Source organism: Dermacentor silvarum, chromosome 1 (assembly GCF_013339745.2).
Source record: "Dermacentor silvarum isolate Dsil-2018 chromosome 1, BIME_Dsil_1.4, whole genome shotgun sequence".
NCBI classification, from domain to species: domain Eukaryota; kingdom Metazoa; phylum Arthropoda; class Arachnida; order Ixodida; family Ixodidae; genus Dermacentor; species Dermacentor silvarum.
Window position 1 is genome coordinate 14,834,321 of NC_051154.1, and position 13,855 is coordinate 14,848,175.

At 44.6% G+C, this 13,855-nt stretch overlaps 1 protein-coding gene across 4 annotated transcripts in view; it reads right to left on the reverse strand.

The window, feature by feature from the left end:
* Nucleotides 1-13,855, reverse strand: part of LOC119457165 (rho-related BTB domain-containing protein 2) — a 275,684-nt gene that overhangs the window by 235,995 nt on the left and 25,834 nt on the right. Inside the window, exon 1 of one of the 4 annotated variants that reach the window (XM_049665100.1) lies at nucleotides 13,555-13,645. The exons of 2 other annotated variants lie outside the window; for them this stretch is intronic. The gene's annotated coding sequence lies outside the window, so the exon portion shown is untranslated. Of the gene's footprint in view, nucleotides 1-13,554; nucleotides 13,646-13,855 lie in introns of those variants that run through there. One more of the 4 variants, XM_049665102.1, reaches the window with a different exon arrangement.

Consider the following 13,855-nt stretch of genomic DNA (forward strand, 5'->3'; position numbering starts at 1 on the left):
ATCGCAATAAAATAAATGTCGGAGTGACGCCATAAAGTCGCCATCACTGTTCCTACCTTCGTTGCTGCTCCATCTGTCAGTGGCTAAGTCACAGCTAACATCAACAGCCATTTATGACTGAGGTCAGTTACAAGTGTGCTTCGACGTACATCTGAGAAAGGCTTCCTGCCAGTGCACTTCAGATTTTCGGGCCTGAAACCCATTACGAATACGATTTCGGTTACTTCTCAGCACTTGAATATGAATCGCGTCTTCCTTATCTAGCCTCACATATTCACCCTCCCTCGCCTTCCCCTCACAATGTCCGCCCTCCCTCACCACGTGAGAGCAGATGAGGACGGACTTGTCAGGCTGCCCGTGCCTGCTACTGAAACGTCAAAGGGACACTAAAAAGGAGCACTAAATCAGTTTAGGCTGGTGAATAAATCTTTCTAGACTATTTGCATTCATTTGACGGAAAACGATTGGTTTTTAGCGAAAGAATAAACATTAAAAAAACAAAGTCATAGTTTCCTTTTCTGATTTTCGCGCCTTTACAGCAGTTTGACACCACGAAACTCAAAGCATTTTCTCGAGTGTACGTGGACCGTTTTTCTGCTTAATAATAATCAAGCTTTTCTAGGTTGAGTGTTTGGCCCCTAGAATGCAGCGTTATCTTTCTTTATGAACCCGCGGTATAGCTCAGAGCCTGTGGCGTTCTGCTGCCGAGCACGAGGGCGCGGGCTCGATCCGGGCCGCGGTGGCCGCATTCCGGAAGGTGGGTGCAGAATGCAACAAATGCTCGTGTACCGTGCATTGGGCGCAGGTTAAAGAACCACCAGGCGGTCAAAATTAATCCGCGATTCCCCCACTACGGAGTACCTCATAATCAGATCGCGGGTTTCAAACGTAAAAGCACGGGATTAATATTTTAAAAATATATCTGTATTTATGAGCAGTTAACTACATCTCGATGGGACTCTGTTGAAAGTTTATGACCGTCACGGGGAAGCTAGTCCTTGAACTTCAAGGTGGCGTAGCCACCCGTCTTCCGTTTTTTGCGTCTCCTAGATCTTGCTTACGAAATGCAGCCTCCGCTTCGGTGAAAGTGACCTTTCAGTATTCCTGATTAGTTCAGCTTAATTGTTTCATCAGTGAAACATGTATCTCGTGGTGTTATTCAGAGAGATCCCAGGGTTCGAAACTGCCATAAGTAATTTACCAATCCAGCCTTTCTGTTTATCTCTTTCTTTACCGCTAGAAATGTGCTCATTTTCATTGCTTTTATGTTACAACATTTTATTTCAAGACGTAGCAGACGCAACGCATATTGCGATACAATTAATTATAGCCTGATCACTGCTGTTTTCAATGGACGTGTAGCGATAATAATTGCTCAGACGTTTTTTGAGAATTCTTATGTGAAACTTCAGAGAAGCACCACAAGGAAAACGAAGGAAAATAATAATTTGCTATTTTAGCATAAGTACTGAGAGTAAAAAAAAAGATCACACAAAAACTCCTCTGGGAGTTGTCTAAGTATGCGCAAGCAATGTGCCACTTGCTCATCTCCACGCAGCTCAGTGTCATTATCCCTGTTATGAAACTTCATCTGACCAGTATAAACCCTTATCAACATTTATCGGTCGTTATTAACCTTATACGATAAGATCCGGTTCCTTATCAACCTTATCAGACTCGATCCGAGCCTCATCAACCCTTATCGGTCAGTATCTACCTTATCGCAATCGATTTAATCCTTATCAATTTTACCGGATATGATCCGACCCTTATCAACTCCTATTGCTCCTTATCAACCTTGTCGGACTTGATCAGATCCTTCTCAACCCTTATCGGTGCTTATTCACTTTATCAGAATTGCTCGATTAGACCATTATAAGCCCTTATCGCTCGTAGCACGTTATCCATCCGCATTGAACAATTATCAACCGTGATGAGACCGATACAACCCCTCATCACTACTTATCACCTCATTGACTACTTATCTGTCCATGTTCTGCGACGTAAAGCGCATAGCCCTCAGAGATCGGTGGCATTTCGGTCGGTGAAGGAACGCCCCCAACAGAAGGCGCATCCCGCGACCACCGCATGTGGCATGCTTGACATTAAAGTTTCGCATGAATTTTCCTGATTTCTGCAATGCTCAAAGTCGGCTCTATATGTGGTCCTAGAGATGGCTTTTATTCTACCATTTCCGAATCTTTCAATAAAGCCTTCACAGAAACTGTTCTCCCTTGACATCTGTTTCCCCCCACATTCAGATATATTCTCCTTCCGCAAGCGTGAGTGTTTAGCCCAGTGGGCAAGACCCCCGGCTTCTGAGTGTGGGGTCGTAGATTCGAAACTCACCACCGCCAACGTGTTTCCTTTCAAATTTATTGTTTTAGACATTAATTTCTTTGCAGCGATTCGTTTTACGTGATGGACGAACGGGTTTCCTCGTTGGGTCGGCATAGAAATACTTACGCATTTAAAAACTGTAATAAACAAAATGTGTACCTCATTCCTAGTTCCCAACTTTTGTAAGACAGATCTCGCAAATAAGTTATTATGAAGATTTGTTGGCGTCAATACTAGACATAGTGATGTGCATGCTATACGGGAAAGCAGTAACTTCGCAAATGGAAAAACTGCTAAGTTCCTATTGTGCAGAGAGCATTTGTTTTTAATCATTGCAGCAGGCACCCTGTTTTTTTTTTGTTTTTTTCTGCATTCTTTCGGCTCACAAAGCAATGGTTGTCAGGTCAGGGAGCATGCAGACGCCTCCTCATACTTGATTATTACCTTCGATCTGCTTTTCTGTGCAAGCAAGGTGGTCTAGTGAGCGTTCAACTGGCGCTGGAGCCTCCACGTAATTGGTTCAGTTCCTGTACAGTAATGTGGAGTGTTGCACAACATTGTACAGCAATGAATAAGGACACTTGCGGAGACCCGTGTTCAAAATATAATAGATTAGATTGCTAGTCAATTGCTTCAGTCGAATGTCGGTCTGAAATCGAGTTGTGCACTCGTGTGAGTGAAAACCCCATACGGCGAAAAGGGTTGCTCGTAATAATTTGTACATAGGCTGTCCAAGCGCTGATGGATAAAAGCGACCCATGGTGCGGAAAATAAAGTTTCACCTGATATTATAGTGGAACACAATTACCAAAATAACACTCACTCATGTATATCTACCGTTGTTTGAGACATCGTTAAACAGCCTAACGTCGAATCGGAAAATTGCCAATCCGAGAGAAGCTTCTGTGTCTTCACTGCTGCTGTCATTTAAAACATAAGTTGGCGAGTAGACTGAGACGCAAATTTTGCGTCGTTTTATTAAGGAAGTGCTAGGAGCACTGTGCTAGCTTCAACGATACCTCCAGTCGAAGTATTATTTTTTCAGCCTCCCTAATCAGCCAAAAATGGTCAAATTTGACAAATAGTTAAAGTTCAGTCGTCATTTCAGACGGTGCATGATGTTGCTAGTAGAAGCATTTTAATGGAAATGTTTAACAACGCGTAGAATTTAAATTCTTTAACTCAACCCTACCGTCTCTGATAAAAACTAACCCAAAACGCTTTTGGAACATCATGAAATGTACCAAAGACAGCATTATAAGTCTCGTAAACGATTCAGGGGATCAAGTTCCGAATAATCTTTGCGCTTCTGTACTAAACAACACATTTGCCCAATCATTCTGCGCAGCTAATATAAGTGACTATCCCCATTTTACATCCGTTAACTTTCTAGCGATGGATCCCATTACCCTAAACCCAGCAGGTATGGACTGGACAAACTTTATTTGGGTCCTGCAGGACGCGCTTAGGGCCAGAATTTTCAAGATAAAGCGGTCATCATCATGTGGTATTGATGGTATTCACTCCAAGTTTCTCCAAAACACTGCAGAATACAGCTGCATCATACTTAGCTTTATTTTTACTAGAACACTTAACGACAGTGCCCTACCCATTGACTGGAAAACTGGTAAGGTGACCCCGCTTTTTAAATCGGGAAACCCACATCATTCTTTGAATTACAGACCCATCTCATTAACTTCGGTACCCTGCAAAATTTTTGAGCACATCATTTTCACTCACCTTGTAAACTTTCTTGAATCAAACAATTTTTTTAGCCCTTATCAGCACGGGTTCAGGAAATCTTTTTCCTGTGAGACACAACTGACAACATTCATTAATGACTTGCATGCGTTCTTGGACCCGGGTTTTGCAACGGACTATTTTTTTAGACTTTTCTAAAGCCTTTGATAAAGTTACTCACCAGTTACTTATCTATAAGCTAAGCCTTCTAAATATAGACCCCTTATAATATTCAAATGGATTTGCAGCTTTCTTTCTAGTCGTACCCGATATGTAACCATCAAGGACAATGACTCACCAGAGGTACCAGTAGAATCGGGTGTACCTCAAGGCTCTGTATTGGCGCCTTTACTCTTCCTCATTTATATTAACGACCTGCCTAATCAAATCACTAGTTGTTTGTTTATTTGCCGACGATTGCGTAATTTACCGAAAAATAACTAATGATTCTGATATGGTTACACTACAATCAGACCTTGATAACGTCACAACCTGGTGCTCCCGCTGGCACATGAATCTTAACACCTCAAAATGTAAATCCATGAGAATCTCACGTAGCAAAGTATCTTTTTCCAACTACCATCTTAACAACATCCCACTCGAATCAGTATCGTGTTATAAATACCTCGGAGTGCACATTACCAATAATCTCTCATGGAAACAACATATCGAACATATTACATCAAAAACTAACCGCATGCTGGGCTATCTGAAACGAAATTTTGCACTCACACCTTCTCCCCTGAAAAAAAAAAAAACAGTTATATGTCACCTACATTCGGCCTAACCTAGAGCATGCATCATCTATATGGGACCCTCACCAATTAACATTAATTAACAGCTTAGAAGCTGTGCAGAATCGGTCCGTTCGCTTTATTCTTCACAATTACCAGCGCACAGCAAGCGTAACTAGCATGAAACCTGCCCTAAACATATCTCTCCTTTCCAAACGCAGAAAAATCGCTCGCCTTTGTATGTTCCATAAAATATACCATTTAATTCCCACACTCAAGTAACGCTTTATCGAACCAGCCTCTTTTACTTCTGCACGCTTGGACCATCGTCATAAGGTGAACATCCCATTCCACAAGACGTCTACCTATGGTAATTCATTTCTTCCGAAATCATGCCAGGAATCACCTACCGGATCCACTAGTCTATATAACTAACACCGATGACTTCCGTAAAGCACTCACTAACGTTATCTAGTATGACTTGATGTGCATGTATAGCGAATCAGTTCCGTTTTTTCCTGATCAGTATATGTTTATAAGTTATTTAAATTTTATTATCTGCCTAATCTACAAACAAGATGTTTTGTATTATGCTTTATTTTCTATCATTCTCTGCTTATCGTCTCACTCTAACTTGCCCTATATACCATGTATTTATATTTCACCTGTATTACCGAAGTTTTCTGTTTTTCTTTGTATAATTATTTTCTTACCATGATATGCTTATTGTGTCGCTCCTACTTGCGTTATTTTTACATTGTACCATGCATTGTCATCTGTATTTTTAGCCCCTCCCCTCTGTAATGCTTCATTGTAAGCCCTGAGGGTACTATAAATAAATAAATAAATAAATAAATAAATAAATAAATAAATAAATAACTGTCGATCAAATTGATCGAATCCTATAGGCACGGTAAAAGAGTTAAACGAGACAATGAAATAATTATCTTAAGTAATCCGAGATATGAGACAGCGGTCGCTCGTTTTATACCAGGCGTTTTTAAAATTTATATATTTATTTATTAACTGCCCCTAATTTTTAAAAATTGCCTGCACGAGGTAGCACAAGTCTAAACCTTGAACTATATCTCTCGTTGAGGGGGTCATTACTTGTACGAGAAATCAAAATGCTTAATTGAAGATTTAACATAATTACATAATTAACTATTTACTTGACTACTGTAATTAAGGCACATATTTCAATCTACGAATTGTAGCCGGCGAGTTCGCAAGGCCCATATTCACTTGTAACAAATTCGCAGGACTACACTAGTTTCAAGATATACCGATTTTCCAAGTGTCCGACGGAATGCATTGGCGTCCCAGTTACGCTTGTGCTTCAATGTATAAAACAGCGTTTTCTTTAAAAAAGTAAGTGGAACAACAGTGCATTTTTACCGCAAGTTTGACGGCGCATATCTCGGAACCGGTGCCATCCTCAGAAATCCGTTACAAGTCGATGTGCCTTGCAAGTCACTGGCTACAACTTGTGGATTGCAATATATGTGCCCTAAAGTAATTAGTTAAAAACTGATTAGTGTAATTATGTTAATACTCAATAAGGCATTTTGGTTTTTTGTAGAAGTAATGGCCGCCTCTTGCTCAAGGGTTAGAATTGTGCTATTTGCCATATGCAATTTTTAAAATGTTGGTGCAGCTAAAAAAAATGAAAAAAAAAAATAAATAAAGAGAGAAAAAAAACACTGTATATAAAAGCTTACTATTACTGCGAACAGCACTTATGAGATGGAAAACGAGCCGAACATGTTTGTTCGTTCGTCAATTTGCAATAACCGTTGCATTTAGTGCCGCACCCAGGTTCGCGACAAACGAGGTCTGCCGCTCGGAGATGCGCAGAACGACGCGCAGTCGCCGAAGGAGGGAAAACGGAGCACTGAGCCGTGCTCCCTCAAGGGCTGCAGAAGATAGCGCCAACCTTTCCCTTTCCCAACGAACCACTTAGTAGTCCGCGGAAGCGGCTCTTCGTCGACGCCACGAAGGAAGTCGAAAAGGAGCAGCAGTTCGTTGGGGGAAAAAAATGTGGTTGATCCCTCTTATATAGGAATCGGTATAGAACACGAAAGTGAAACGTGTCTTCACAGAAGTAGTGTAATGTTTATTGCACATTGATATATAATGTCTATTGGTGTTTTGTGGCTAAAGCGCCCTTAGGCGTTGATGCACCCACGCTGACGCCTGGTGGCACGTCTCCTCCATCACGACTACCAACGTCGATGACCATGAGCAACCGTCGTGCATATGGAAGCTGCACTACGCTGCACACGCTAGCACAACGCGAAAGACGAAGCACGTAACTGACCCACTAATACAACGCGCAAGACAAAGCACGTAACTGAATCGTCACCGAGTCAAATCAGCGCGTACAGCGCTTCGTAATTGCAGCCTCCGCGATCAACTTCAGAAACATTTTCAGAGCTAATTGCGGAGGCCACGCTCCGCTGTGCTGAGTACGGTGAACGCCACCTAGGTGGCGTTGGTAGTGCTTCTTGATGCCAGCGTCCCTTCGAATGCTGGCATCGAGGCGTCGTAGTGCTGAGACCACCGAAGCGTTCACTGTCGGTGCGCGTTAGTGTCATAATGCAGTACTTCTCTTTTCTGCTCGTAGGCGGCGGCACCGCCCCGATCAAGAGCGCGGGTACACGGAGGAGTGTTAGATATATAAGGCGCGTCTGTGTAGCTCTCTGCAAATGCGTTTGTGGCGCAATGGGTTAAACGCTCGGCGATCTATCGTCGCGGACCGAGAGGTCGTGGGTTCGATTTCCAAATTTTGCATGTTTTGTGGAACTTTTTCTTCTGGTTTCTTTCTTTGTATTATGTTCTATGACGTATTTCCGTGACGGAAATACGTCAGTGAAGTCTTGGTGGACCCCGGCATAAAACACTTTCGTGTTAAAAAGGGCTGGAGGCGTCTGACCGGAGGTATTCCTCGCAAGAATTTGCAGGAGCACAGCTTTGCAGCGCTGCGGACGCCTGAGCTATATCGTGGCCACAACACTGCAAGGTGAAGCGCTGCGCGCAAATTAAGTATCGAAAACCACAGAACCGCATGAGCGTGCAGTGCACATTGCCGCGCGCCGCCAACAGCAGACGCTTTCATTCCTCAAATAGCACGGCTGCAGTTCGTACGAAGACAACAAGTACGAAGAAGCAAAAGTTCGTGAGAAATACTTTTTTTTTGTCGCATTAATTCACTAATCAATTAGTGAATTAACCCTTTTAGACACTGTGTACACAATTGTGTACACCAAGATAGTGCATTAACAGAAAAAAAGCACTGATGAAATTAATTATATCTAAAATGTGCCGCATATATCTTGAAACACTTATGATTGGAATTGAGCTGCAATTTTGGATAACATGAGCAAAATGTTTTTAAAAAATGAGTGGGAAGGTATACGGTTGGGTGTTTTTGCTTGGTGTCGGTATGTTCTGTACGTAGCGGGCAGCAGAGCACTGCACGGGCTCGGGCTTACCCGAAAGCCCGGGCCCGGGCCGGGCTCGGGTTTTCTGACGCGGGCTCGGGCTGGGCTCGGACTTTCTGGTGGTGTGCATGTAACGTGCAGCGAGTTATCCTCACGCGTCTCGACTCTGAAAAACGTCTTTTTCGATCTCGGGCCGGGTTCGGGCCGCTTTCGAGTCGGGCTCGGGGCGGGCTCGGGCCTAAGGTGGCGGACCGGGCCGGGCGGGTAACGTAGATTATTTCCGGGCACGGGCCGGGTCTCGCCATAAATCTTTTGGTCGGGCTCGGGCGGGCAGCCCAACGTAAAAACGGGCCCGGGCCGGGCCCGTGCAGTGATCTATAGTAGCGGGTTCATTTCTTTCATTGTTTTTCACAATGTCAAGCACCAGGAATAATTTTCAAGCGGCTGGATAAGTGCTTTTCAAGCTTTTCAATACACGAAATAGTTATTTTCTAATATTTGATGTTCCTGTAGTGAGTTTTTGCGTGGAGTCAACGTTCTGTAAACTTGACAAAACTCGCTAAAGAATTAAAAATTCCGAATCTTTTCTGCAGCTGTACACTTTCTACGATTCTGAAGACGCAAGAAATGTGGTGAAAGTAAGTTTTCAATCAACAGGATAAAGTGGCGTCTGAAACCCTTTCAGACGCCACGGAACACTTACGAATATTTAATAAATATGGTTCGTGCAAATGAAGTATGTCTTGCAGAAGTGCTCTTTGTTGTCAAATATATTCGTAGAAACAACCTGAGAAAGCCTGAATTTTGCAGCAAAGAAAATAATTTGTCTCCGATTTCTCCGGAAGGGAACCGCTAGAAATTATTTAAGCTGGTGAGAGGTAACGGAGTGCAACACGCTTACGCGCTGGACTACGCTGTCTGCACAGCGGCTGCCCTGCTGTGCAGACAAAAAAAAAAAAAAAAATGTTCACACACACGCCACCCGGCCTTTTGCCAACCTCCACATATGCCACTGTTCCGGGGGCGTATGCGAAAACACACGCAATTTTTACGAGTTGTGCTTCGGGAGCCAAAGAACCCATCGCAACGTAATATAAGCGCTCCAGGAACTGACAGGAAACCTTTGTGACCAGCTTTTACTTTAGGCAGCTGTCGACTCCATAATTACGATGTGAAGAACCAATTCCTCGAGAGCACCCCCCCCCCCCCCCAAAAAAAAAAAAAAAAAAAAAAAAAACGCCTCCATTCCACTCCGTAAAAGAGGATGTAGAGCGAAGCTGTTGCCGACGCTACACAAGCACCGCCACCACAAGCGACGTACTGTCGTGAGCAAAAGGTTGGGGACCAGAGGTGCGACAAAATTTTTCTTCCATTGTAAAAGCCTAGGCATAAAGGCTGAAATCAAGTGGTGCTGCCTACGTGCGCCTGTTTACCGGCGTCATGAATAAGGATATTTAATGCTGCACGGCTGTGCTAGAAGAAATTAATTCTTTTTAGCCGATGCCGTGGTCTCCAAACTTATGAGCGCGACTGTACGTGACGCGCGCAAGTGCAGCCTACATCCACATTTTTCTAGGCCCTCCGCTATAAGCGTAAAAGCCATATTGAACTAAATGAATGTTTAAAAATTAATTGCGTCAGAAAATGCGTTGAGTACGACTTACACACAAGCTGCAGGCATGATAGCTTCGGACTGTGATATATGAAGCAAGATAGCTTCGGACAAAGCCCTTTTCCCGCTGCCGTTTGAGGTCTGTCTGAGTGGTCGCGGCCACTAAGTGGCGGTACCGCTTTTGGACAGTGTTTGCCGTAATGTCAATTACGGTCGCAACAAACGCTGTGCGACAGATGCATCGTATATGCACACGTTCGTCACGCGCGCGTGCGGAAGTAAAGCATACATCCATGCATCCTTGTAGGTCCTCCGCCAGGCGCAAGTGCCGTATTGAACTAATTGAATATTTCAAAGTAAATTGCGTCAGAAAATTCGTAAAGTACGACTTACACACAACCTGCAGACATCGGACTGCGATTCGAATATACGGGAAAACACATTTGTGTTACGCGTTAAGCCCCTTTCCAACTGCCGTTTGTTTTTGGATGAGCACAGACAGAAACATCCCGAACAAATAGAGGCTAACAGCTTCGCGCGACTTCGTAGGTGAAGCAGGAGACTCACGATGCCACGAAACCTGGTCTCGTCGCCGCAGTGACGCGTTCACACGCACACTGTGCGACCATGCTGACGAAAGCAGAGTCCATTCAGCAAACAAAGGGACAAGAGGTGAGACAACGGAATTATTTGTTGCACTTACGAGGAATTGAAGCTCCATAAATGGGTCGGCAGTTAGTGAAAAAAGAAATACAAACGCGACGAAAACTTTGTGTCATACTCATGCGATTGACCATCACGAGCATTACGTAACTGCTTTCAAGGAGAAATTATATTTATTACTTAATCTGTACACTGGCTAAAACACCTAACTGTCGAAAATAAATGTTTACGGTACTTCACTTGGTACCCGGCTACAACAGAAAAGCGAAAGCCAGTGTTCCAAAACTGTTTCTTTCTACTGTTGTAAACAGACAACACCTGGGAGACAGGCTTAAAACACTGACTCCATAAATGACAGATTTAAAAAACGTTTTTGGAAAAGTACCTGCAATGCGTAAGCTTATGTTTTCACCAACGCTTCAACCGCCACAAGTCCTGCCACAGAAGTCCAAGAAAACTCAGTTGGGGCGAAGAAAGTTCTCGAGCGGAGCACTTTAGGCCGTAAAAGGGGCCATAGTACGTCGGGGCGAACAGATAGCATCAAGTAATACGTCTCAGCGGCACGGGTCAGGTCGAGCCTACATTACCGGCAATGAGGGCGCGAAAGCAAGTATAGCCGAATGCGGCGGTCAAGAAAGCTGAAACGGCGGCCCAAGACAGCAGGCTCTCGGGGGCGAGGAGAAGCGCTTCGAGGAGCCGTTATCTATACGACAGGCCGCTGACCTCGAGGACTGTAGAGCTGCCGGTGAGGATGCGGTGGCTTCACGGCATCACTCACGTGCCTTACAGAGCAAAACCCATCTGCGGGAGAAGCACCAGAAGCGCGACCGCCCGTGTGAGTCAACATGGAGGCGGCAGTCGCAAAACAGCTGTTATGTCGGAGCCGGAAGTAGCCACTGTTTCAGGTACATGCCAAATTGTGCCTCGCGCATAAAAAAGAACCTACATCAGCCGAAAAACAAACACGCAGCTGCAAAATGTTAAACCGTATATGCTTACGGCCAAGCAAACCAGGCAGCCCACCGAGCTTTCTCGAGAGCAAACCTTTAGGCTCAATTAAAACCACACTACTTAGGCAATCGTCGAGGTGGCGAGGGCAAGTCGTTCCATTTGAAGAACGCCGCAGTCGATTAAAGGGCTGCTCCACACACGACACAGCACAGTTTTCTGGACAGCGTCTCGCAAGAAGTTCGCTCAAGTTGGTGATCCCGCAAAACATGACATTCGCCCACTTCAACGTCAGCTGTTACGCCATCTCCCCCGCCCGTTTCCCAACGCACGCACTAAATATTTTCCAATGGTGCTCTATCCATATATATATATATAATATATATATATATATAATATATATATATATATATAATATATATATATATAAAGTATATATTGGAGATGCAAAGGTACCACGGGAAATGACAACGGAGTACATGCGAAACGCAGACCGTAGTGAGCATGGACGTTAACATACTGCGCGGCAACAACAGCACGTCGCAAGTGATCAGTGTTGCAAAGATAGGTGCGTCGAACTTGCCCGCGACTCACGGCACGAACTGGCACCCCGCCAAAGAGCGCCGCGCGAGGCAACACCCCGAATGACAGGCAGAACGCTCGTGCTCTCTTCCAAAACACTAACCGTCACGCGGAACACATGCCGAGATGAAGGACTCGTAATTTAGCGAAGTAGGTAAACTACGTTGGCAAGCCATCAGATTCTTTACGTTTCAGTAGAGATATTCACGCCGCTTCAATTCTGCTCCGCTTCGCGGCAAAACACAGCGTCAGCTGTGGCATCTGAACGGAAGAAAAGCAAACATGCGTATACGCGACTCACGCACTACGCCACTCAGCAGCCACCCAACCACAGGAGAATTGAAATGCGCGCAAAGGCGCGTGCGCCTGCGATTTGTTGCTCCGAGTTAAAGCGTATTGTACTTACAACGCACAAAACAGGCTGCGTCGACCCTAACCTACGCGAGGCGACGTGGCGAACAACTTGACTTGGCCTCAATACCAACCATTTCGTCGGAATAACGCAACTATAAGAAGAAAGCAACGTCCTCCAAATGTAGCGCCATATTCAGATCTGAAAGCTACGTACCGCGACAATTTAAAAAAAAAAATTTTTGTAGGCGTGAGGTAAAAAAAAAAAAAAAAAAAAAAGTGCGGAACGCCAGTCGGCGGGAGCGACTCCGATGAATTATCAGCGGCTCGCTGACGCCTCCTTATCAATGTTATTGTACGACACGCTATACGACAAACCGCAAAGCTGAGCTGGCAGGAGTCGCGCATTCCCGCACAGGCAATCTGCGTTGCACGCTTGCTTTCCAAAACAGCTGATCGACGCGCATCCGCAGCGTGTCGTATACAGCCGAGCGCGCTCCCTCTCCTTTTCTATACGAGACTACAGGAAGGAAACAGCTGTGGCTGCTAAATACCTATAACTTTCTCAGTGTCTGCTAAGGATTACACCTTACAGCGCGACGAGCTTGACACGGAGGAGAGAGAGGAAGGCTCGCGGAGAGGCGAGCTGCGCGACAAGTCCGTCCGCGCTTATGATGTCCTGCACAAACGCGTTACACATGCAGGGCCTATTTCACAAGCGCATGACTGTGGTATCTCTGTCATTTCACTAGAGAACCCCACGAAGTAATAGTTCCTCGGAAATAGAAGCGCACGAATGCAACGAGAAAGTGATCCGCGCGGCCGAGCTGCACTCACTGTAGCTCAGCGCAAACGCGTCACTTCCAAAGTGTGCCACACAGGCGCCAAGAACTATTAAGCGCGAAAGTGAATCATTTACTCCTTTTCACAGCACTCCATATGGACACTTCAACCAAAAGCGCAATTTCATCAGCTGAGAGGCAACAAAGAGATGAGCACACAACCTCCATTCATTGCGCGGGCTGCTACTTCTCCAACCTCGTGCTAATTACGCTAGAGAAGGTTTTGTCGGACACAAACATCCGTGCTCTCAACATAAGGTCGTCAGTTTTTATAAACAAAAACTGAGACAGTCACTCACCAACGAACTATTCCGCCCTGTCTAGTTGATCTCGGTTGTCAAAACTAATGTGATGTAGGGAAGCACCATTGACGTCACGCCGTTAGCGCCATCTCCGATGCATTTCGTTATGAAATGCGTTTGCGGCATTTTGTTTCTGTTGACGGCCATTTTTCTGACTACATAAGCATTAAATTTATCTGTAGGTAAAATTTCTAGTTAACTTAGCGCAATTAGACTATATAAAACACTAAATATTTTTTTTTTGTACACTTTTCGCGACGGTATCAATTCGCCCACTAGCGACGTCGCGGTTTTCGAA